The following is a 26,468-nucleotide window of genomic DNA, read 5'->3' as shown; positions in this document are numbered from 1 at the left end:
ACAAAAAGAAGAAAAATCGCGCAATCAATCAATTCTTTTATTCCTGCCCAGCCTTATTTCCAATATTTTCTTATAAGGTTGCCTATATACTGGTCGATTGAATTCCAACCTCTTTCCAAACCACAGAGAATGTGTTTCAAGTCCTATCAAATCAGTGCCACCTGGACAGAAGTGCTCCTGTAAATATCATCGTATCTTATCGTACTCGCATCGCATAGTTGCACTATTTTACTTATAATATTTTCCCTTATCTTGCCATCGCGCATTCTTTGTTGGACAGAAACTTGAATAGCGTCATGTTTTTATTTTTAACTCGTCAAATTCCAATTTTTGAAAAGTGTATTAAATAAACATCCTAAATGCCGAGAAGTGTTCAGCCGACGAGTATAAATTTTTCCAATAAAAAAAACTGCAGGATTATCATAACACAGGTAAGTAAAACGTTAGGAATTCATTCATGTACAAGATTTTTTCAATTTATATCATTGTTTAGTCATTTTTTGCGTATGTTATGAGTATTTTGTTAGTTGATTTTAAAAATGTTTGAAAAATTTTAAATCTCACCAACTAACCCAATTGCCAATGCGAGCGTATAGAAAGGGTAAATCAAACAAAATACCTAGGGGTCATTATTGATTCACACTTACGCTGGACTGACCACATAACTTTCATTACTAATAAACTAAAAAGAGTCATGCACCTAATAAAGTCAATTAAAAACATTTTCCCACATTCAATACTTAGATCTATATATTTCGCACTCTGTCAATCGATTGTTACATATGGCATACTGGCTTGGGGAAGCGATACAAACACTGCATTTGACCCAATACAAAAAAATTCAAAAGGCAATAATGAAAATTCTACACAAATTCAAGCGAAATTTTCAAATCATTAGACGTCATGTCAATAAAACAACTTTATGCCAAATTTGAACTACTATATTTCCTCCAACAGAAACTACACATTCCAATGCCACCTCAAACAACAATAAAAACAAGGTCGTCAACAAACAATACCCTGAACATACCGATAACATACACCACACACGGACAAAGACACTTCCAGTATTACGCTACAAAACTTTTTAATTGTATGCCCACCACTCTAAAACTACTACTAATGGGAAATACATACAAAAACATTCACAAAAACTGATCATAGCCTGGATCAAAAAACAAGATATCAACTTTATACAAAACATTATAACACAAAACCAAATATAATCATGGATGAATGTGAATGTATGTATGTATACATGTGTTTATTTATATGTGTGTATGCATGCATATTCGGGTGGAACACTTTTGTATGAAATTTTTTTTTTTTTCGAAATTCGAATTGGAATACCAGGGAAAAGTTGCTTTATGTAATTCTAAATAACAGTTCTCAATTTGGAACTTCTAGCTCGACATCTTGAGGTCCCGCCAGAGACTTGAAATTTTATTTTTTAAGTTTTTATAGACGTTTTGTACAAAACACCCTATAAACAAAATAATAGGTAAATATAATATGTTATGCATGAAATTATAAAATAAAAGTAGATTATAATTAATAAAAACACTTTTTTCAAAATTAAACACAGATTAAGAAAGTTATGTTGGTATGAATAAAATCATTTTTTATAGCAAAAAACCATTTTTAGGTTCAAACTTTGGCATGAGTTTTCGAGATGCTAATTTAGATTTTATGAATCCCTCTCGTCTTATCTTGTCGAATGCACCTAGAACTGCTTCTGTCACAACTTTTACAAATCTTTTCACAGCCTGGGTATGGCAAGTCAGTCTCATAAACTTCAACAATGTATCTTCTCCATTTTCAATAAGATCTTGTAACTGATCATCGGAAATATTCATCAGTATTGAGGGTTCGTATATATTTTTTTGCCAGTCAATCATGTCTATGTAAGAACATGCATTTAAGTTCACTTTTGGCACCTCAAAAATGCGCGAAACAGATTTTTTATTAACTTGACGAGCCTTTAAAATGCGTCTTGCAGCGAGTTCTCTAATGTGCTTACATGAATCTGTTATCTTACTCAACAACAAGTTTTCTGGATGAGCGAAGTAACTGTTACAAATTATAACAGGGTCCACTATCACTAACAACTCGTTGAACAAATATCTAGTGCTGTTAATGAGCTTCCATAAATGATTTGAACCATCTTTGCAGGATGAATGTGTTTTGATATTAAACCAGACAGGAGCGTATGATTACACGAAAAACCTTGCTAAAGTCACAAGATTTTGTTGTGGATTTTCTGTAGAAACATACAAATGCAGTATGCGATTAGCTCTTGTCAACCAGCGGGCATGGGGTAGTTTACCTGGCCTTCTCTTTAATAAATCCAGGAGACCAGGATCCATTTATGACAGCAGTAGTAATTTCTTGTAAATATTTCTGGTCTGTACTGAGATCTGTGGATATTTGTGGAGGTAGTTCACCTTCTATCTTCTCAAAGTTAGCCAACGGCAGCGTCTCGCATATCTCTAATGCTTTACCAATTTGACCTGCAAATGATTTAGGTCCTGCAGTAGGGCCATCCAAATGCCTCAATGGTAACTCATTGGAGTGTAAGAGACAAATTATCCATTGCAATGGTCGAGATAGTCTGTTTTCCCTGTATTTGTGTTTTTTCCATCACAGCCAACAGCCATTAAACCATCTAGTGATATCTTTTCAGTCGTTAAAAATCTGTGGATAGCTCTTTCAATATTTCTTGCACTGCCCGATTTTGGAACCCCATACCCAACATAAACAGTACCTGGTTCTTTTATAATCGAAATATGTTCCTCTTGTACAGTCACTCTAAGCCTTTTCGATCTTTTTAAAACAGTTTTAGCCGTCTTATCTTTCCTTCCATCGAAATATAATGAAGGAATTTCTGTTACTCTTTCTTCGGTTAAAATTTTGTCGCGTCTCATGCTGCCTTATTGTTCATAGTTTCATCCTATCTATTATGCCTCATTTCTTGTTTGAGAGTACGTAATCTTCTATTCAGCAATTTTTTACTATGGATAAGATCAGTTCTTCCTAAAGCCATTAGTCAGTTAGTGCGTTGGTCTTCTTAAAACATTTGTTCCTCTTTTGGAACTTTTTTTTCTCTCAAACAAGTACAGCTTACAAATTCTTGACTTTTACTTGCAGCTATGTCAAAAATCTTTATACTCTGTACTCTGAACTCTTCTAACTTTTCTTCCTTAAGTTTTTTCAAAGACTTTTTCAAATTATAACACTTCGAGTGATAACTTTTTAGTAACTGTAAGATTATTTTGTGTGTGCTAATTGGAATCGAAGATTTTATCCACAATTCTTCAATTTTCGTTCAAACTACTACGGCAATTTCCAAATACGTAGGTTTTTTTGTTGTGTTATTCCTTACTTATAAGTCTTGTCTAACCCATTCGTAGAATTTCATCACATTTTCATACGTAGGTAGGATATTCTCTTTCAATTCTGCACTTACACCAAATATCGGACATTTTAAATCTTGTCTTCTAGAAATCAGTTTAATTCACTTAAAAAATGTTTATCAATAAGTACTCGTGAATATAATTGACGCGCTACCTTTCACCTGAGACAATTATCGACAGTAGTTTAAACAAAACACTGCATTTCGTAGATTGTCAGGTGCCGCTCTCCGCTTCGTCCCGCACTTTGCAACTCTGTTACAGCGCCAAAGTATATTAAAATAAAGAAATATTTGATTGCAATAGCTATTTAACTATATTTGAATATGTTTTTAAATAAAATAAACCTATTTTAATAAATTCTGTACTATTTTCTAGGCCGAGCAAATATCCCCTAAACCAGGGGTGTCAAAGATACGGCCCGCGGGCCGCATGCGGCCCTCGGACCCTATCAATACGGCCCGCGAGCCGTATGCAGCACTCAGGTCCCATCATTACGGCTCGCTACCACGTGACATTATTATGTCGCGGAGGACAGAACCGCACTCTTTCATTGTAGATTTTAGATATTCAGAGGACAATCGATGCCTACGCGTGTTTAAAATTGCAAGTGATTGATTTACAGTGTAATTTCAAGAGACGCGCGCATCGGACGCGGTGCGCCGTGCACCGAGCGTGAGCGTAACCTTTTCTCTTACGCCGGCTGGTGGCGCTGGTCTGGTGCACGACTCGTACTCACGACGCCCCCTCCCCCCCGACCCCGCACCACAAGGGTCGCAGTTGCCGGTCGCCGGCGCAGTCAGATTTAAGCCTTAGCATCGAGCGGTCGCGTCGAGTGTTTATATTACTTACGTACTCATAGTTTGTTGTTCATTCAAGTTCTAATATTGATACGTGGCTTAATGTCGCAAAAACGTAAAGTAGATAGTGAGTGCAGAGTTTTTCAGACAAAAGGGGAAATCGCATATTTTTTCATGGAATGGAAAGGTAAATCACTTTGTTTGATTTGCAATTAAACAATTGCTGTTTGTAAGGAGTTTAATATAAAGAGACATTATGATTCGAATCATAAAGGAAAATTTGAAGGTTACACTGAAAAGATAAGAATGGAAAAACTATTATCTTTAAAATCTAACCTTCACGGCCAACAGTCGATATTCACTAAAGCTAAAACTGAAAGCGAAGATGCCTTAAAATCCAGTTTCATTATTGCATTAGAAATCGCCAAGAGATCAAAACCTTTCACTTATGGTGATTTTATTAAAGAATGTATGTTAAAAGTGGCTGATGTTTCATTCCCATCACAAAAATCAACCATTCAAAATATTCCGCTGTCAAGAAACACTGTTGCTTCAAGAATAAGTGATTTATCTCAAAATTTGGATTCCCAGCTGAAGGAAAAAATGAAGGAATTTCCACGCTTTTCGCTGGCTATTGACGAGAGCACTGATATTATTGATACTGCTCAACTTGCTGTTTTTATACGAGGTATTAATAGTAACTTTGAAATATGTGAAGAACTATTAAAGTGCGTTCCATTGACAGGCACCACTACAACAAATGATATTTATTCTGCTATTGAGCATTTAATAGTAGAATATGAACTCGGCTGGAATAAATTTTGCAGCATAACTACGAATGGCGCTCCTGCCATGGTTGGCAAACATTCGGGTGTTGTGACTAAATTAAAACAGAAAATATCAGAAAATTTTGTGGGAATTCACTGCATCATTCACCAGGAATCACTCGCATCCAAATATTAAAAAATGGACCATGTCATGCAACCGGTAATTAAAATAGTAAATTTTATAAGGAGCAGAGGTCTAAATCACAGGCAGTTCAGGCAATTTTTACAAGATTTGGACGAAAAGTATTCCGATGTACCTTATTTCACGGAAGTTCGTTGGCTCAGTCGAGGGGCAGTTTTGGAAAGATTTTTTGAGTTACGTGACCCTATTCAAGCTTTCATCTTAGAAAAGGCAAGCCAATTGATTATGACAACGACTGGTGGCTTGATTGTGCATTTTTGGTAGATATGACAAAACACATGAATGACCTCAATATAAAGTTACAGGGTAAAGACTTGATCGTCACTCAAATGTATTCGCGTTTACAAGCCTTCGAAACAAAATTAAGACTGTGGGAAATTCACATAAAAAACCAAACACTCGATCATTTCCCTCACGTGAAATCATTTGGCACAGTGAACCAGACGAAATTGGATGAGTATTCTCAACTTTTGCTGAATCTGATCACAGAATTTAACAGTCGTTTTGAAGATTTTCGCAAAATGCATAAAATGGAATTCCCACTTTTCAATAATCCATTTACTTTTGATGCTGCACTGGCACCAATTCATTTGCAAATGGAATTGATAGATCTCCAATGCGACAGCATTGTAAAGGATAAATTTAAGGAAGTTAATGTTACTACATTTTATACACAATATTTCAAGAGTTTGAATAACTATCCAAGTATAAGAAATCATGTGGCACGTATCCTGTGTATGTTTGGTAGTACGTATTTATGCGAGCAGATGTTTTCCGTTATGAAAATAAATAAAAACAAACATCGCTCGCGGCTTACGGGTGAAAATCTCCAATCGATTCTAAAAGTAACTACGACGAATATGACACCCGACATCAATGAACTTGTCAAAAACAAGAGAAGTCAGGTGTCCGGCTCAAGATAATTTACCTTGTTACCCTTCTTTTTAACTTACTGAATTTATAATAAATAGGTATCTAACTAAATAAAGATTTTAACAATTAAGTATTGGTTTTATTTTTTAAATATTGAGTCCGGCCCGCTTACACACGCCAAATGTTATAAACGGCCCTTAAGAATATCCAGTTTGACACCCCTGCCCTAAACTGTCGTTTTTGTAAATGTTCGATGTCTTGGCGGGGGCTCTTACCGTTGTCTGATATTTTTAATTGAGGTAATTGATGGCAATTGGCAACTTAATACAACTATTCCAAATCAGAATTAGAAAAAAAAAATTTCGTTCCGCCCTAATGCATATATGTGTATTTATGTATGTATGTGTATACATGGGTGTATGTATATATGTGCATATAAATACATTTTTTTTTTCCTTTTTATTTGAATAACAATGTACAATAACCATTAAAAAAAAAAAATTTAATCCCAACTTACACTTATATAAGAAAATTTAACCAATACACATAAATACTTGTACCATTTAAACATAACCACGTAAACACCTCAGCACAGGTTTTCCCAGTGAGGTGTTCACGAAACATATAACACTACCCACCACAGTGTCACCTACTCAAACCTGCCTCATACCCAGCATAAAAAAATAAAAATAAAAAAACACCATATTTACAACAGTTCTAAATTTATGTATTATATACAATCGTAAATATTTGGTAGACACTGTAATGTATGTATAGAAATAAATAAAATATTGACTGGGCTATAATGTAAAAAAACGGGCATCCACTGTTCAGGTTTCCAAGCGGTGCCCGAAGCAGCGAAAAAAACTTGCTTCAAAGCTATGCGACCTGAGGATTGGAAGTTAACTAAGGACTCTTCTGTGTTCAAAACATTTTAAAGAACTTTTCGTCAACAGATCATTGAATGTAACTCGATGGATGAAGCAGTGCCCATATCATTATATGTCGGTATAATTATGATTTTTAGGTTAAGAAGTGTGGAATTCAAAATCTCTTTCTTTGTTGTTTTATCTCTGGGAATCATTATATATAATTTTATTGCAGAATGGTTACCAGTCTGAAAATGTCCGTAGTAGGATGAAACCGGTTCTGATGAAAATAAATTAGTGGAACAAAGTACAAAAGTTGTTTAAATTTCAATTCTAATACAATGTAATTCCACCACAAATTAACAGTCTAAAAACTAGAATCATTTTATGTATATATCTTTCCAGGTCAGTTTTTATGTTAGTAATGAATTCATATACACAGTTGTTTATCAATTTAATAAAATTATCAAGACGTTTTTTAGTATTGTTAGTTTTTTAGTATTATTAGTTCATTAGTGTTCAAGTACATCTATTTGTTCATGAAAACCGACATAGTTTATGGAATATCGGATACAAATTTACTTACTGGTGTATAATATTTGTGAATATTTATGTTTATGAATTAGGGGATTAAAATGAACATCATGACTCTGGAATACGATGCTCCGACTTGACAGGGAATAATCTCCTGTAGGTGTCGAAGCAAGAGGCGCCGTCTAATCTTGTTTGGGATAGACGCGGTGTTTTCCTTACAAAATATCAGATCTGTTACCCATAATGAATGCCATGAATACGTAATGAGCAATTTGTTTCCGCAGGGGGGAGGGGGCATTTATTGCCTTTTGCGGGTTTCGCGTGCTCGGAGAATTTATCATCCTGTTTATAATTTCTTTAATAATCTCATCGGGTTTGATAAAAAATGGAATCAAACATCATATTTGAACGGGATAATAAATTATATAAATATAATCATATATTTTTATTAACGAATGTGAAGAGAAGATATGAAGACACGACAATGTTTGCTAGTAAATTTCTTCATTTTTAACATTTTGATCATGATGATTATTACTTAACCATTAATGATCTATTCCGATTCCTGCCAATGCATTCACGAAAAAAATACTTTGTTAATTTACAATAATACTAACATATGTATACGCAGCATCTAGTGTAAATGCTGGCATATAACTACAGTAATCAACCACAGTATAAATTAATAAAAAACATATATATATATATATATATATGTAAATAAAAAATATATTCTTAATAATTGGAATTTCACGCTGTGGTGTCATTTGCCTATTATTTATTAATGATTAACTAATATTTATAAGAGAAGGTGTTTTATGCATGACACAAAGGATAACAAATTATTATAAGCAAATTACTCGCCTGAAATATACATATAAATTGAAAATCTCCAGAATAAAAATAAATTGCCGCCGACGGCAACTAAACCCGCACCTTCTGAGATTGCCTGTCAGGTGCTCTGAACCACTAAGCTACGTCGGCTTATTCCCAACCCGCCGAATAATTCAATATGTACAAGTATTTCAATCACCAATTATTACTCTGGAGATATATTCAATTTGTATGAATATTTCAGGCGAGTAATTTGCTTATAATAATTTTTCATTTGCGTATTTAATAATAATCCGATTATTTAATAATTCATGAATATATTTGATGTTTGTGCTCGCAAAACTCGCAAAGTAGTGGACCGATATTGATGAAAATTTAAAATTTGTTCTTTTTAATGACAATTGTGTTTAGAAAGTGGTAAAAGAAGTGGGGGACGCCTGAGGAATACTTAATGCAATATCTCTGTACCAGAACGAGAGATGGAATCGATGTAATGTATTAACATTGTAGTATACAGTAGTGAATGGTGAAAGAAGTCGGAGACGCCCGAGAAAGATATAAGTCCGAGTCACTAGTTTCATATAATGGTTTTTTACAATAAAAGCTAATTAATTAAATGTGATTGTTTGTCTATAATTATTTATCAATTCTTAAATTTATTTTTTATTATACGTTAATTCCGACCAAGAAACCGTTGGTTTTAAAAAACGTCGATTTTTTTGATTAAATAGTTGTGCATAAAAAGTAATTTATTTTCAATTAAATAAACATGTAAATAATAAATATATTCTCAAAGTACGTAATTAATCTGTAAACTAACTATAATAAGTTTTCAATGTAAAGGACCCATTGACACACCATTCAAAAGTAGTTTATTGGGACTTTTAATCTCTATTTTCTATTATTCTGTTTGTTTTTATAACAGGTTAAATTAAAAAGTAATAATTATAATAAAACTAGTGATATTTTACTTAAATTTTGGAAGCGGGGGTTGGGTACCGCCGTCCCGGGAACCATTTATTGGATAACCAACACCTCTGCCATAGGTCAACCCAAGTGGTTCGTTAAGTTTGTGGATTTAGCAGGGGTGCCCGGGTTCATCGGGTGAGGTGTGTTCAGAATGCGCATGCCCACCATGCCCACGTGGCGTGCCGGATTGGGAGATGTTCATATTTCCGTCACTGATCCCTAGATTCCTACCCAACCTTCATACCTTTTACCTTTCCAAAACTTCCTTTCCTTTCTAACCGTATAAAAGACCCTCCTTACTGCGTCCAAAAAGATGACATACGGCCTGCTAGAAATTTATTTCCTCTGGGCCTTCTGTGAGGGGTTAATGTTAAAAAACAATAATAACAGGTAATACAAAAATTAATTTAGTACAAATATTATATACATTAGTTAAAAAAAAAACTTTTATCACTACGCCGGAATTCCAACCCGCAACCCCTGAATTTGAAGTCAGGGAACTTTCAGTACGCCAATGCCTATTATGAATAAATTGCAAGGACTATTAAATAATCTAAATAATACCTATCTATCCCTGTTTACGAGTAAATGAGTAATTCTCCGACTCGACTGCTGAATTTATGAACTTGGGCTGAGTTATTATGATCTAGTGCGTAACATAATTAAGAGACAAGGAAAAAGTACTGCTAGTGCCTCCGTACCAAATGTTTATTATTCTTCCCAATTAAATCCGTGGTAGTGAAGGTGTGAAGTGTGTAGAGATTGTAGAGGATCATGGTGGGGTAGGAGAGGAGACGAGAGAGAGGTAAACTAACAACGGCGCGTCTGCCAGCTGAATGCTAAATGCGTGGCATTTGAATTAATTTATCTGGAGGGTAGATTTATCGCTTGCACGCAAGATAGTACTATATTCTCTCCGCATTATTGTGCTCCATATTAAATAACAATTAACTGTAAAGGATGTCACGGAATAACAATATTTTAATTAATCATATGTTCACCTATCTGACATCGTCAAGCTGCTTAATATATTAAAATAATATGGTGTTTTAAATAATGTATACCAACGTGAATAAAATAATAAATACGTACATAAATTTTTGGCTTTATTCTTGCGTTATATTACGATTTATTAACTAAAATACGTGAAGATAACATACGTCAAGCTGCTAAATATATTAAAATAATATGGTGTTTTAAATAATGCATACCAACGTGAATAAAATAATAAATACGTTCATAAATTCTTGGATTTATTCTTATGTTATATTACGATTTATTAACTATTACATGTTAACTAAAAATACGTGAAGATAAAATACGTCAAGCTGCTAAATATATTAAGATAATATAGTGTTTTAAATAATGCATACCAACGTGAAAAAAATAATAAATACGTACATAAATTCTTGGATTTATTTTTGTGTTATATTAGGATTTATTAAATATTACATGTTAACTAAAAATACATGAAGATAAAATACGTCAAGCTGCTAAATATATTAAAATAATATGGTGTTTTAAATAATGCATACCGACGTGAATAAAATAATAAATACGTACATAAACTCTTGGATTTATCTTGTGTTATATTATGATTTATTAACTATTTTTTTTTTAATAGATATTATTATTTATTTAATACAGTATAATTATTTAAATTTACATATTAAGAACATATTTCAATAAAAAATAACATGTTTACCTTTACAAAAGTCTAAAACTCGTGTGTAAAGGGAAAAAATAAAAAAAAACTTAACATACATATGTAAATAGAAGAAAAAAAGAATCATAAAAACATATAAAGTGAAGAGATTACATGTTAACTAAAAATACGTGAAGATTTTAGCCTTCAACAAGGCCTTCAGTTTTTGATTTTCCCTATGGACCTGTCATCTATTTGGATGCTGTGTGAATTTAAAATTGATACTTGCATATAGGTACAATATAGTGAAATTATTAACAATATATCTACCAAGAATAAGTAAAAGACAACGAAAACAACACGTTAATATGTGGTTGGTTAATTAACCATTGATATGGTTGGTTAATTAAACCATGGTTTTATTTTGACGGCCTACGTGTTCGAAGGGAAAGGCTCTCGAACAGCAAGCCGGTGGTCGCGGGATTAAATCCTGGCGTGCGTAAGTGAATTTTATTTGGATAATTTGTGTTATTTCAAAATTTATTCATTCAAAATAATATATATTACATTTGCGGCACGTTTCAGAGTGGAATATACACACAGAATCGCCGAAGTGTAAGACCACCATTCATAATTGAAACGTTGCTTTAGCCGTGGTTGGTGATCAGATCGTCAGTTACTTACTTCCCCACATTCCTCTTTCCATTCCCCGGACTCTTTACCATTATTATAATCAAAAATATGGTTTGTCTCCTATATATGATTAGCCAACTCCGAGAAATGATCACTATTTAAACACCTTTTATGCTACTTTACCAAATTTTTATTCCAAACGTGTATTTATTTTCAAACCCATCCGCCGCCACGACCTAGACAATCCTGACCCCACGATCCTGGGCACCCCTGCTAAGTCACCAAATGTAGTGAACCATTTGGGATGACCTACGACAGAGACGTTGGTTATTTGGCACCTCTGTCATCTGTCACAATTCTTCTTCTAGGGATTGTTTGTTCAGTGGCTCTGACTGAGTCGTAACATATGAGTTTCATTCGTATAATTAATATGACACATATCTGGACTTAATTATATTATACTTATTAATATTAAATAATATTTAAGTTGCATACAAGTTACAATATTTATTTAGATGATATTATTATTACTAAGACTGGGACTATAAATCAATTAGTTATTCTTTGAAGTGTATTATTTTCTTACGCGTATTCAAGATTTGGTAATCTAACAAATACACAATGGTTGATAAGTAAATACTGGAGGTGCCACACACAAAAACCACAAATAAAAAACCTTGATACTTATCCTTTATGTAAAAAATCATTGAAACAGATGTGAGCGTTAAACGTATAATTTCAAGGCCCGTAGTTCAGGATGGAGATACGCATTGAGCTTAAAAAAGGAGCGCACATCGCTCTAACGTCGAACGAACGGAATCTATCAAATCCAGTCCCCGTGCACTGCTACTCGCATGATACCAGTGGAATATGTTTTGACGAGATATTAATACGCAATAGCACCTCTATTTACTAACACATGATTTTTCACTGATCTGCGCTAGAAATAAAACTCTTTTCGGTGGCTTATACAAAGGTGATGTGAAATATTCCTCCGCATTCTTGTGTAATAAGATAATTTATCTAGTTTTCATTTTCAAAATTTGAACTGATAAAGTAATTGAAAAGTAGATAATAAATCAAATCAGATATCATCTAAGCTAAAGTAGATACCAAAATTATTAATTCTGTGTTTTAAATGTGTGCTTCTTTTTGACAGATCTAAACCTTATTTTTTGAGAGCCAATATTAAATAATTTGCGGTAAATATTTCATAGATACTTTTAGTTTTTTAAATCCTGTTATTATAATGAACCGTAATTTTTTGGGTGCAAACGTATTCCTAAAGTTTTTTGATATTTTCATATGTAGTTATCGAGCCATAAAATTGGTTGGATAGTTATGTTTATGCCGTTACTAAAGGTTGTTATAATACGACGGTTTCAACTGCCATCTAATTCTATGACACGGAGAGAAATAAAGGATGGTGAGGAGAAGAGAAAGATGATGGTTAAAAAGTAACTACATGGCTTTATAGCTAAACCCATTTCTGGAAACGTTTCGATTCCGAATGATGGTCTTTGGCGTTACTGAGATTATCTTCCAATCTGAAACGAGATGAAAATTATATATTTACTTTATATTATCATATTTCATTACATCCAATAAGCCTGGCAACAAAAAAAAGAAATTTGCCTATGTCAGATTTTGAACACGCAACCTTTGTGTGAAAAGCCAAAGAACTTGCAATTTTTTCACAGTATATACAGTAGAGATAAGATTTGATAAACGCTTCACCTTTTCAAAGAAAATCGAATGCGCTGATTAAATTCAGGTTGTCGGTAGACGAAGGTTGTGAGGGTGTCCTCGTATTGAAATCCAATAGCCTAATTGATTCCTCGCGGAAGGCAATAAATTGCCATTAGGCTGACACGCGGGTCATAGAGGATCGCTTAGTGGATTTGGGGCGGAGAATAATGTCGTCGAGAACGAGCGAACCTCCCTTAGATAGTGGGTAGCGGCAAGTCGGTATGACCCTCCCAACTCAGACACTCGGGACTCGGGACGACCTATCGCCACGGATATAAGGTGCTCCGGCCGCCGATATAGTATGACCTCTGCTTCAGATAGATGCTACCCCTGACCTGCCGAGCCGTAAACTCGGACGGGATACATTATTAGTTGCCGTATACTTAATCAGCAATTTTACGCTCGTTTGAGATAGCTTTAGACTTAGACCATCCCTCGTACTTTAATAAACATTCGCTCGGACCGACCCGAAAGTAAGGGCATGTTAATATGTTCATGGTGTGAGGATTACTAGTTATTCAGTTAATGACCAAACGAATTATTTTATATAATAAACAAAAACATGCTATTTATCCGACGACCAAATACAAAAGATTATCATTAAAAAAATAATTTACTTATACAAAATCTATTTTTGGTTCTGGTAAATGTTACTTAATTTTTATTTGATTCGAAATAAATAAAAATATAATTTATCGAAATATTTTTTAACATCTACTCCACACGGGAGGCCATTAGGAAAATAATATCCCTCAATACTATATCATATTTGGGGATGCTGTGTGGGAGTCTTTTTGGGGAGATGAAGGAGTAAATACGGGTCATTAATAATTTTCTAAGAGCGCATCTAAAAATGTTCTCTCAGTTGTACGTTGTAAAATCTCCTCTTATTTTCAACCCTTTAATTATTATTTGTTGCCGCAACATATTTATTTATTGTTGTACAGCCACCGAGAGTTTACCGATTGTGAAAATAAGAACAATGCTTTTATTAATGATTGGTGAATTATGAAAAACTACATTATATAGGCGACGCATTACGCTATACGCATCATGGCTTGGCCTTTTTCAGCACATCGCTCACCATTCACTACCAACGGGAATGTATGGCGGGCGATAAGCTGAAATAGGCCAAGCCACAAGATGTGTAGATTATGTTTTTACCGTCGCTATTGGATATCCCCAATATGATTAAAATGTCAATCAATCTAAAAAAAAAAAATTGTATCGAACTCATATGACTTACTATAGTTGTCTTGCTGTTGTTAATAGCCTAACTGCATAAAACTTACATAATATTTGCACATTTCAGAACACCTTCGTAACCTTCACTGGCCTAAGTGCCCTGAAAGAATCCATTACAAATTGTGCTGGTTGGTGTTTAAATCCATCAATGAAATGGCTCCATCCTACATCTCTGACATATGCGTCCCGGAAAACACTGGTCTGAGGCAGCAAACTCTTAGATCAGCAACATCATCAGCTGTAGGCAGACTGATAGAATCTAAGCGCAAGCCAAATACTAAGTTTGGTAATCGCGCTTTCGGAGCATCTGGGCCAAAGATATTAGAAGAACGAGATGTGCTATGAGCAGTTCATACTGTGTGGAATTGTTTGGCCGAGTGTCGCCGGTTTTGTTCACCAATACTACTGCAAACCTTCGCTTACGCTAAGGTATCCGCACTAATACATAGAACAGATTTCTGTGCGTACACGTCCCGATACCGTTCAAAGTACCCTAATTAGGTAGTACTCCGGCTACGGTCCGGCGGCCAACAAAGCATATCTCGTTCTTCTAATATCTTTGATCTGGGCCAAAGGCATGGAATAAACTCACTCCGGAACTAAGATCCATAACAAGTCCAATAGAATTCAGGTCTAAACTAAAAACTTATCTTTTTAAGCAGTCATACCCTTAAATTAAATATACCATTCCTGAGAGAAAATCCAATTTTCTTATGTTAATATAATAATTATGCCCTATCCTGTATCTAAATTTGGCTAATAAACAATTAGTTAATGTTAATTAAGTGATAATCTTAAGTGACCTACCAGGTAAGAATGGTACTGTATATTATCTGCAAATATAGTTAGTAATAACATGGATCATTAAAGAAATTTATTATATATTTGTACAGTGCCCGTGAGGTGATTTTGGACAAAAACGGAGCTGTACAAATCATCATTATTATTATTATTAAAAGGTTTGCCGTTATTAAAAAAAACAGGTTTTCTCTTACCAAAAAAAAAATCTTTTTTTTTTATTGAATTATAGTGCTGCACGCAATACATTATAAAAAATGAATACCTACCAACGTATCAAAAAATTAACAAAAAAATGTTGTACTTTTCGAGTTCTCACAAATAATAATAATCTAGGAAATTCCAGAAGAAAGAATGGAAGAAAAAATTTTAATCTGCAAGGAATATTTTTCTATTTAAAGTGTTAAAATTATTTGAATTATTGATTATAGGTAGGTTGTAGATTGAAATAAATATTATGACTGTTCAATTGAATTTTTATAATTCACCGAATTGTAAGTGACGTTGCCACTGCCATCTTTGGAAGTTTTCTAACATCATTTGATCATTTTCTTACGGTCACATTGTACAAACTTTTATAAGAATATCATCGGAGAGTTGCAGAAAAAAAACAACAGATGGCATTGTTCATAATTTAAACTACAAAAAATAAAATATGATAATCTAAAAGCCTGTAATTATTCAATAAATTCAATCAAACATATCTGAATAACAGATAACAATACCGTTGTACCCATTTTGGTCTCCTTTTGATAATATTATCATACTTGCGATATATGAGGCAAAATCGTCAGGATTATTTAAAAAAATGTATATTTTTATTTAATATTTTTTTAAATATCCATTAATTTTCGTTAAGATTTTACCAACAACTACCGATTTTAATACAGACTTTTAAAAATAAACCACAGATTCAAATTAATGACAATAATAAACGAATTTTTGCATTAACGATTATGAAAAATAGTGCTACGTAATAATATTTTCGTAAATATTAAAACACGCGTAAAATGCTTTAGATTATAACTAAAACATAACTTAACGATGTGAGGTATGATAGGTAGGTACTGCTAACCGAAAAAAAATTACCTAACCAGGGGCTACAAAAGTAAATTTGGTAGGCGGGGATGGGTATCGTCGCCCCGGGAACCATTTATTGGATAACCAACATCCCTGCCATAGGTTTGGTGTCTTAGAAGGGGCGCCCGGGTTCATGGGGGTGAGGTTTGTCTATGACTTGGTGGCGGATGCATTTTGCCCACATAGTCGTGACCGGATCGGGAAATAATGGTTGAGGGAGACCTTTTCACCTCTCCAGCCGAACTGTTTCGACCCATCATTTTTCACCGCCATGGGAGGATAGAACCACACATCCGTCACTCCAGAACACATTGAACCCCAGATTCCCACCCACCACTCACAGCTTTTTTCGTCCCAGAACTTCCTCTTTTCCCTTTCCCTCAAAAGACCCTCCACACAGCATCCCCAAAAGATGACTTAGGCCTTGAGGGAAATTATTTTCCTGAGGGCCCGCTGTGTGGAGATAATTAAGGGATTACCAATAATTTAAGGATATTCTTAATAAATTAGCAATACTCATTTTTATCCGTGAACGGTTATGGAAAATAGTGCTCTAATAATATTTTCGTTGATAAACAGACGCGTAAACTCCTTTAAAATCTTCGGAATTCCAGCCCGTGATTAACCTAAACCAATAATTTGAAAAGGTAATAAATTAACAGTAGTCATTTTTCTCCATGTAAATGCAAATATATTCGTTAATTATTGTCAGTAAGTTTAATAAAAGGTTTGTTTAAAAAATGAGTATTAAAAACTGTATCTAGTTGTAGGTAAAACCTTATCTAATTTTTTATGAAATGGTAAAGTGCTCAGCATTTTGAATTTTTCCTTGTAATTATACTATTTTGTAAATATACTAAGGAACATTGCGGTACTGTGATTTCGTATTTCTTACATAGCAAAAAGTTTTGTGGGCTTAGATATCATAAAGGTTTTTTTCTTGTTACGTTCAATGTTTTTTTCGCTTTTAAATGATTAATAGTAAATACGTTTCTAGACAATAATAAACAATAAAACTTTAAAGCTTATAAGTAATAATTCAGTAAATGAATTTTGAGTTTTAAAGAAAACGCATTAAACAAAAGCACTTAAATGGAAAAATAATCAAAATAAACTTTTGTTTCCATGGGCTAAAAGCAATTCGCCATTATCTTTATCAATAACAGTGAGTGGTTTGAGTCATTAAATTAATTGACAGCTACTGACGTCTTAGTAGCTCTATGTTATCAGCAATGAAACAGCATAATTCCGAGTTTTTCATGGTATTTTCAGTAGAACACATAATAGTTTTTAAGAACTCTTAAAAATCTTTTTTTCGGTAATGAATTTTAGAGATGGATTTAAGTAATTACTAAAAAATAAACCCTTTCAAACATTCTAATGGTATTAAGGGTTGTCAACATGTAGAAATAATTTGTTAAGAGGAAGGTCTAATAAATTACCCAACTTATGCTTACTGACGAAATTACTCTCTTTTCAAAAAAATCACGTGGTTTTTCGTTAGAGCGAAAGAGATAACAAATTGTTTGTTACCGTGGAATTGAGTGGCAACAAATAAAAGTTAGGATGGCTTTATTATCTAGAAATAAAAAATATTTAAGAATACTAAAAATGTATTACCACAAAAAAGACATAATAAAAAAGAAATTAATTAGCATCCTACTATATAATCTGTCCGGTAAAGGGTTTGCATAAGTAAAATGAAGGTGTGATACCAGTTCGTTCTTGATGCGAAATAGTAGATTCCGGTTCTTCACAGCGACTTCCAGTTTATAATTTATCCAAAAAATAATGTTGTAGTCTCCAAAAGGCTTCCTCTTAACCAATGAGGATCGACAGATGCTATCCGATTCCATCAATCCAATGGTCAATGCTACATATGCAAAGCTGATGCTCACAAAAAATGGCGAATGTGTTCGTCGAATTTCAGCCAAGAGGAATGCCCACTGCTCTGGGCTGGTGATCCAAGAATGGCGACTGCTTCCATTGCAAATCACAGATCCTTGCTCCCTTAGGTTTGGCAACTCTCCAAGTCAGAATTCCAGGACTGTCAATTTGACCGATAGCAAAATGACAATGTGTAGGTACTTAAAGGTCCCACACACCAAGACCATAGATGCGATTTAAGTAAAGTGATGCACACACACACACCTTCTTACAAATCTTATATGTTTTCCAAATCCGTCCAAAGAAATGAAATTATGAAGCCAGTTTTATAAATTCGACTCTAACTTCATGTTGGGCGTTACCTTGGTTACCGTCAACTGTCAATTAAAGTTTCAGCACAATTTACTGCTTAATCTCAGGTTTTGAAGCATTTACAGAGATATTGCAATATGTTTATATTCTTACTTTGTAAATTATTTCAATGCCATTCCGATTCAACATTTTGGCAAACAGTCTATTTCAAAGTCGAAAAACGAAAAAAATAATACCTATTTTTTCATGAATTCTACAATGTGCTTATAGTGCTATCTTATTCCAGTGCTTCCTTATTCAGGTTTACTTCTAATTAATATAAATATAGGGTTAGAATCGATTGAGGGTCTTCTCCTCGAATAGTTTACATATTCTGTGAATAAAGCCCATAATTTTAAGTTATTTGCACTAAATGTCGGTAGTGTAAACATTAACGGTGAATTTAGAATCAACAATTATTTCTATATCTTTTATTTTTAAGAATATTATTATTTATAACTATTTCGAGTGATGTTTAGAATGTAACATTTTTCAACATGTAATTGCATTTATCGCATCATCGACACTACACCAGTTATTGAATATGTCGAGGTCATTTTGAAACAATTCATATCGGAAACAGATTTGATTTTACGAAAAAATTTAAGATTTTGGCGAAAAAAACATGATCACTTTTATTCGAGCCGAGGTCATTTATGAATCAATATGTATATTAGATTACTCGGGACGGGTTGTTTCCACAGAATGTTGAAAATTTATTTTCAAGTTCTGTAACTATTTCAGTTTTGTGAAGCAACTGGTTAGTAATGTTTTGATGATAGAACATGAATAGAATCTTCACAGAACTTGAAAATTAACTTTGAAATTTGATGAATCGTTCAAATTCTGTGACACAACTTATCCTAGTACATGTTTTATGTTACTTATACCGTACACTTTTTTAAAAATAAAATTAGATGGATAAGGTTTTAATCATTTTTTTTATTATTGATTCCTGCAAATGTATTTTAATAAACTAGTGGATCCCCCGTAATGCTTCGCTATTACTAGTGTCTATCTCGGGCGCCTCTGACTTCTTCCATCATTCACTACAGTAAACCACAATGTTACTACTAAAAATACTGCATTATATCAACTTTAATTCGACTCCGTATCTCAGTACGGTGCAGATATATTGCGTTAAATTTTATTCGACCGTCCTCGACTTTTTTACCATTTCTCAACACTCCATCTCTAAACACTCATGGCACTAATAACAACAACTTTGAAATTTTCAGCGATATCGATCAACCACTTTTCAAGTTTTGCGAGCACAAACATAACCAGGCTAAATTTAAATTCGAAACCAGTTAGAATTTAACTCAAACAATTACTTTACTTTTGAAATTACTTTTATCGATTTGACAACCCTGCAAAATCGACACAAAAGTACCCAGGCTTGCACAAACCATAGCCATGCCCCGCCAAGTGTCGACTATTATAAATTAAGTAATTTTCGAAATTAATACTCTCTACATATCTATATCTCTCCTTATATGTTTTCTCCATGGTTTCCTCATAGTTAGTAAAAAAATTGCCTAATCATAATTCATATACTCCACTTTACTTAGAAAAATCAAGGTTATTTTGTAGAACTTTGTTTCTTTTTTTAAAGTTTCTATAAGTACGTTTTTAAATTATTGTTGTTATTACTAACTAACCGTGTAATTAGTTAAGTACTTAGAAATTTTGTTGTTACCAACGACCAAAATAAAATTATTTTTTATCACGAAGTCATTAATCAGAGGTTTTATTTTAAATCAAATACTTGTATTGAATGCATGCAATATATTTAGTTTAATGGTTATTCGAGTACAGTTATTTTATAATGCGGAACACACAATTAACACACAAAAAATCCAAAGATAAATCATTTCTATTATTTCATGAAGGATTCATCCCACGGCTGAAAAATAAGATATTATAAGATATTCATGAAAATATTTTTTAACTTTATATAATATCTCTTGAAATGCATGAAATTTAACAGCATCCACATAGACCCTCAAAAAAAAGTTGTCAGTTTCGTTGATGTTGTTTCTGAGTAGAGTTACCTGAAACACGTAAAACAAAAAGGATTTAATTATTATTTTTTAAAAACTAATGTTTACGACAAGATTTTTTATGCATAGCACAAAGGGTAACAATTATTTTATAAGCAATAATTATTAGCCTGAAACACTCATCCACATTGAAAAATCTCCTGATAAAAGATACATGACGCCAACGGGACTTGAACTCGTGTCCTTACGATTTCCGGTCGACAGCTCTGACCACTGAGCTATGGCGGCTTATCTCTTATCCGCGAAATAATTCAATATATACTAGTGTTCCATTCAACAATTACTGCTTGTTACATTTTTTCACCTGAAACAACCAACTTTATTTTACATGATAAAGGCATTGTAAGTGCTAACTCTCTCACTAGATGGCGTCGAGACAAATTGTCTACATTTTTTGGTGAAAATACTAGAACTATACATAATGGCAAAAAAAACACAATATTGGGCATTCAAGTTTCAAAAATTACCACGAGTGGACGGAACACCTCAACGTTACAACGCAATCTGTTAATGATAATTTAAAATTATAAATTCCTGGGTGTCAACTGAAATCTGTAGTCGCTTCTGTTCCTCCATGACGGCACAATCATTTTAAAGATTAGAAGTATGTGCAACGAGCTGTTTACAGCCGGCACTCTATCAGCTGAGCCAGACGCATCTGTCATCATTACAATAATGGGGCGTCTCCGTGTGCCGGCCCTTATAATCAAGTGACCATGCCGCCACTGAATTTCTGCGACTGAACCAGCCACATATACTGACAACCTAAAGGCTGACTAATACCTGCTGGCTACCGACTGAACTGCCCACTGCCGCTGATCACCTAGAGGCTGGCCAATCCTTGCTGCATTGATGCCGACAACCTAGAGGCTGATGAATTCCTCCTGGCTACCAACTGAACCAGCCACAGATTCTGACAACCTAAAGGCTGACGAATACTTGCTAGCTACCGACTGAACTGCCCACAGCTGCTGATTACCTAGAGGCTAGCCAATCCCTGCTGCATTGATGCTGACAACCTAGAGGCCGGCCAATTCTTCTTGGCTACCAACTGAATTAGCCATTGATGCTGAAAATCTAGAAGCCTGTCAATTCTTCCTGGATACCAACTGAATTAGCCATTGATGCTGAAAACTTAGAGGCTGGCCAATTTTTCCTACTACTACTGACTACCGACTAAACCAGCACTGATTCTAACAACCTAGAGGCCGGCCAATTCTTCCTGGCTACCAACTGAATTAGCCATTGATGCTGAAAATCTAGAAGCCTGTCAATTCTTCCTGGATACCAACTGAATTAGCCATTTATGCTGAAAACTTAGGGGCTGGCCAATTTTTCCTGGCTACCAACTGTATTTGCCATTAATGCTGAAAACCTAGAGGCTGGCCAATTCTTCCTGGTTACCGACTGAATTAGCCATTGATGCTGAAAACCTAGAGGCTGGCCAATTCTTCCTGGCTACCGACTGAATTAGCCAATGATGTTGACAACCTAGAGGCCGGCCAATTCTTCATGGCTACCAACTAAATTAGCCATTGATGCCGAAAACCTAGAGGCTGGCCAATTCTTCCTGGCTACCGACAGAACCAGCACAGATGCTGACAACCTAGAGGCTGGCAAATTCTTCCTGACTACCTACTAAATTAGCCATTGATGCTGACAACCTAGAAGCTGGCCGATTCCTGCTGGCTACCAATTGAACTGGCCACTGATGCAACAGTCGCCTACGCTATTTGCTGTATCGTATGGCGCGATGGTGCACAATGTGCTGCAATCTGAAATTATCGCTGAAAGAATTCCGATTGTCTCAGTTTTCTATCTGTGTATTAAAACCCAGTTGTATTGAAATACATATAACTATTTCTTGTGAATTGGGTTGGCTGTAAAAATTGGAAGTACCTATAAGCTACACTCCTTTGTACGTTCTGGATACTAGAACAATCCATCGAATTAAAATGTGAATTTTGATTCGAATCGTCTTTTTTTATGATGGTGTGGATAGAACACCTCACGGTGTTTTATATAAATCGTTACCCAGGTTGAGGGCTGATGTGTGCCGGTGCTTATTATAAACAGTCTTTTCTTGTGCAGGCAAACACGTCCCGTACAAAAGCATTCCGGAGAGCGTCCTCAAATAAACCACAAAAATAATACGACGCTTTGATCTTTATGAAATTTATACAGAATATTCTTTAAGTAGTAAATTTTTGAAATCCATTTTTTATTCTCTTTATTTTTTATGAATCTGATAAAGTAGGATGAACCTTTAAGTAACACAGTGGCGATGTAGTGCAAATATTTTTAATGTTATTTATTTTTAAAAATACATTTTGACTTACAGTTCGACTTGTATAGTAGCAATTTAACCCTCAATATGTAGACATAATTATTCTTTGATCTGTGGATAAGAAATGGCATACAAAGTTCTATCCATATTAAATGGCTTAACATTAGCCTTCTTAAATTTAAATTGTGTTTTTTTTGCAAGGATTAGACCTCGCCAATTATTATTACTAGGACTACTTTTCAAATGTTTGGAAGTTTGCACGAAGTCGCTAATGAAGATATCCTGTTTCCATTTTGAATCGTTGAACTTATTTTGTTTGTTCACTTTGGTTTCTCTTTCCAAGAGTTTGGTATATGACATGTAAAGCCGTATGGTGAAATGGTAAAATATTTCCACAACGCTAAGAATTGATCCTCCGAGGCAAAGTCCGAAAATTCCGCCAAACGACGCTGTTGAGGAAAAAAACATAATACTATTTACATGTTTTATATTTTTTGCAAGTTATAGCAGTTTACAGGTAAGTAACTAATCTGTTCGTTTGTGAAGTTGCTATATTTATGTTTGACTGTCGCATATCGAAATTATACCAAAAAAATAATTTATTAAATATTCATGATATATTAATTAAAATAAATTTGGTTTCAATTACCAAAAAGGCCATCCCAAGTTATAAGATTGCTTTGTTTATACTTCAGACAACTGAATTCCATGAAGTAGATGTGCAGGGAAATAATATTGCTCATATTATAATTTTCACTGAAAAAAAATGATTTGATTAGATATATCTGCAATCAAAAATAACATCAGTGATATCTGGTTTACAAATTATATCATTTCTCCATTCAAAACATTAAATTTTATCAACTAACTGGTAAATCTTTACGAATCTTAAGGCCTCTCTGCACTCAATACATCAAATTTATTTACTATTTTATTATCAATTGGAAATTTCATTGAGAAAATTCATTTCACGGAGAAAAATTACTGAAAAAAAATTTGCAAATTTTTTAAGAATTTGTTCAAATGATTCGTAATCCGGTTAAAAACGAGAGTGCAGGCCTTCAACGAATGAATTCATAGATTTCCTGATAAACTTTCAGTAAAATACCAATGGATTATTACAATGTCGGAAGAAGTGTTCATAGAAATCCCAACATTTCCGTATTTCGTCATTATATACTATTGAGCCAAATGCAGGTACATGAACACGTGTTTCGATATTATTACGAATTTACTTAAAGTAGGGAAACGGCCAGCAATCCCATTTATAACTGGATTACCAATAATTTGAAGAGATTTTTAATAAATTAGCTTAGATTCTTATTAATAATTATTTAGTTTCCATGCAGCACAGGATTGAACCCGCGTCTGAAAACTTTTAAAATGATAGTGTTTTAACTATTTTCTTTTACCTTTCAATATCAACCATATCTCCCATATCCGTTGAATAATCATACCAATTCACGTCGCATGTAGGAAAGCATATGCAGTTCAGGCCAAAGCTAGAGTTTGTGATATGAGAATCTTCGGATGATTGCAACGTGTACAATAATCCTAAAATTTCAAAAATGGGATTATTTCACACGTCACTGATTTGCTATTTTTTATTCGGATAACGTTAAAATCTTCTTACGATGGTTTTTTTTAATGCAATCTGCGTCATGTAGTTTGCAAAACGGAACCGTGCGATCTGAAAATTTCTGCGATTGAGTAAAATGGTAACAAATATAAGCCACTTAATTTGTTAACAGTCACTTTCACCAATCGTTAACTAAGCGATAGCTTTGTAAGATATAAATTTAACTATAGAGAATGTTTGCTCAATTCCATTTCGACATGGAGTGTTCACAAAATGCACAGAATCTTGACTCGGAGAATTTGAACAATTCATCAAATTTCAGCGCACATTTTTGGGTTCTGTGAAAATCCTATTCAAGTTCTGTTATTATATCATTATAGTCTAGTTGCTTTACAGAACTGAAATAATAACAGAACTTGAAAAAATCCTTCACAGAACTTAAAAATTAACTTTGAAATTTGAAGAATTGTTCAAATTCTTCGAAAAAACCCGTCCAGACTTCTACTGTTCAAAAATTATTGGACATTTGAGATTAACTTTCACATAGGTCAGCATAAATATTTGGTAAAAGCGGCCGTTGAAGTAGATTTTCTTGTGGTGTTACTTTTATAATAATTTATATTATAGTAAAATGGAATGCATCCACACAATGCCACTATGCTATCCATACGGCACTCAATAACACAATTCTCGTAGCCGTATGCTCCGATAGAGATGGATTCCTGAAATTACAAAAATTAATTGACTTAAAAATCCAAATTGATAATGACATACTAATATCGACATTTTTTTATATTTGAAAATAAAGTCAAATTAATCAGTCATTCTTACCTCGTCATCAAAAGTACAGTTTCTTTTTGTGTAATGGAGAGTTTTGACATCTTCTGTGGTGTCAATGAACGAAGGTTCCACAGGAATGTGAACCAGTTCACCTATTTGAACCATCGTTCCCAGAGTTCGTATCTCCGGGTAATCTAAGTTATCGTGGACGAGTACCTAAATGACATACATAGAAAAATAACCCGTTTAAATTCCTCAGTTATCTACATAGTTATCCTTAATATTATACATGATATGACGAATGCTTTCGTCAATGAAACTGAGCAGTGGCTAATTTCTAATGATGCTCAAACGCCAGATCTCAGTTGAACTAATTTTCAATGATACTTAAATGCTAGATCTCAGTTTAACTATTTTCAATGATGTTCAAACGCCAGATCTCAGTTTAACTAATTTTTAGTTATGCTCAAACGCCAGAACTCAGTTTAAATAATTTTTAATAATGCTCAAACGCCAGATCTCAGTTTAACTAATGCGACTGAGAACAACTTTCGCTAAGGGTTGTATTTAAAGTTTAGGCGGTTTTGAGAATAGATTAAGCTCCTCTAATTCATGTTGATCTGTTGAATAACGTTTGCGTAGAGTTTTTAGTCAAATTTTGACTATTTATTATGCCTATAATGGTGTAATAAAAAATATGGAAGGACTGTGAATGAAGCAAGAAACAAAGTTTTGATTGATGTAAGCGGCCATTCAAGTTAGTCAAAACACAAAATCTTACAATAATAGCTGGAACAAGTCTTGTACTTGAAAGATAATTAGACTCATTGACACTTATGATAATGTTCAGGCCAGTGTGTATCCCAGCGCCTGCCGTGTAATATAATTTGTCCCTGTATTCCGAGGCTTGTGACTCATTTTCTCTGTAATTAAAAAATAATTAGCATGAAGTTTTGAGCTGAAAATTGATATTTCTGAAGGTGTTAAATAACAAAGAAGAGATACAAATGTATAAATTAATAACCAACCTATCAAAAGATTCGTTGGAATGATGGTAGTTGAATGAGCAACAAAACCCTTCATCTGTTTTGATGGTTTTGAACAGCTTCCAGC

At 33.9% G+C, this 26,468-nt stretch overlaps 1 long non-coding RNA gene across 1 annotated transcript; it reads right to left on the bottom strand.

Annotated features, from left to right (window-relative positions):
- Positions 1–23,771: 23,771 nt before the first annotated feature.
- On the bottom strand, positions 23,772–26,167 carry LOC149426359 (uncharacterized). The gene is made up of 4 exons (XR_016303136.1): positions 26,137–26,167; positions 25,407–25,571; positions 25,224–25,297; positions 23,772–23,781 (listed from the first exon to the last, which is right to left on the bottom strand). It is a non-coding gene; the product is annotated as an uncharacterized LOC149426359 (long non-coding RNA).
- Between the last annotated feature and the right edge of the window lie 301 nt (positions 26,168–26,468).

This window comes from Hesperophylax consimilis, chromosome 1 (genome assembly GCF_061612785.1).
Source record: "Hesperophylax consimilis isolate HC1 chromosome 1, BYU_Hcon_1.0, whole genome shotgun sequence".
Taxonomy (NCBI): Eukaryota; Metazoa; Arthropoda; class Insecta; order Trichoptera; family Limnephilidae; genus Hesperophylax; species Hesperophylax consimilis.
Note: the sequence above shows the minus strand (reverse complement) of the source record. Positions and strands in the feature narration are given on the sequence as shown.